General features: G+C 57.7%; 1 protein-coding gene across 4 annotated transcripts in view; it reads left to right on the top strand.

The window, feature by feature from the left end:
* Positions 1-1,193, top strand: part of LOC122563316 (sodium-coupled monocarboxylate transporter 1-like) — a 98,409-nt gene that overhangs the window by 89,491 nt on the left and 7,725 nt on the right. The gene's annotated exons all lie outside the window — the stretch shown is intronic.

Below are 1,193 nucleotides of genomic sequence, written 5' to 3'. Positions count from 1 at the left end.
AGGTGTGGGCGCCAGTCTTGCACCTCCTGCGGTTGCAGGGGAGGGTGCCGGGAGTGGAGGTTGGGTTGGTGGGGGGTGTGGGTCTGACGAGGGAGTCACGGAGGGAGTGGTCTTTACGGAATGCTGATAGGGGAGGGGAGGGAAATATATCCCTGGTGGTGGGGTCCGTTTGGAGGTGGCGGAAATGACGGCGGATGATACGTTGTACATGGAGGTTGGTGGATGGTAGGTGAGGACCAGTGGGGTTCTGTCCTGGTGGCGGTTGGAGGGGCGGGGCTCAAGGGCGGAGGAGCGGGAAGTGGAAGAGATGCGGTGGAGGGCATCATCGACTACGTCTGGCAGGAAATTGCGGTCCTAAAAGAAGGAGGCCATCTGGGTTGTACGGTTTTGGAACTGGTCCTCCTGGGAGCAGATGCAGCGGACCAGGTAGCTGTGGGAGTCGGTCGGTTTGTAGTAGATGTCCGTGTTGATTCGGTCGCCTGAGATAGAAATAGAAAGGTCGAGGAAGGGGAGGGAGGAATCTGAGACTGTCCAGGTGAATTTTTGAGGTCGGGGTGGAAGATTGGTAAAGTGGATGAACTGTTCAACCTCCTCGTGGGAGCACGAGGCAGCACCGATACAGTCATCGATGTAGCGGAGGAAAAGGTGGGGGTGGTGCGAGTGTAGCTGTTCCACATATCCTATGAAGAGGCAGGTATAGCTGGGGCCCATGCGGGTGCCCATGGCTACTCCTTTGGTTTGGAGGAAGTGGGAGGATTAGAAAGAGAAGTTGTTCAGGGTGAGGACCAGTTCAGTCAGTTGAAGGAGGGTGTCGGTGGAAGGGTACTGGTTGGTACGGCGGGAAAGGAAGAAGCGGGTTAAGTCCTTCGTGATGGGGGATGGAGGTGGACAGGGACTGGATGTCCATGGTGAAGATAAGGCGTTGGGGACCGGGGAAGCGAAAATCATGGAGGAGTGGAGGGCATGGGTGGTGTCCCGAACGTAGGTGGGGAGTTCTTGGACTAAGGGGGACAGGACCGTGTCGAGGTATGCCGAGATGAGTTCGGTTGGGCAGGAGCAGGCTGAGACGATGGGTCGTCCGGGGCAGTCAGGTTTGTGGATTTTGGGCAGGAGGTAGAAACGGGCGGTGCGGGGTTGTGGGACTATGAGGTTGGAGGCGGTGGATGGGAGGTCCCCTGAGGTGATGAGGTTAT

The sequence above is a fragment of the Chiloscyllium plagiosum genome, chromosome 26 (assembly GCF_004010195.1).
Source record: "Chiloscyllium plagiosum isolate BGI_BamShark_2017 chromosome 26, ASM401019v2, whole genome shotgun sequence".
NCBI classification, from domain to species: Eukaryota; Metazoa; Chordata; class Chondrichthyes; order Orectolobiformes; family Hemiscylliidae; genus Chiloscyllium; species Chiloscyllium plagiosum.
The sequence above is the reverse complement of the archived record's forward strand: the minus strand, read 5'-3'. Positions and strand labels throughout refer to the sequence as shown.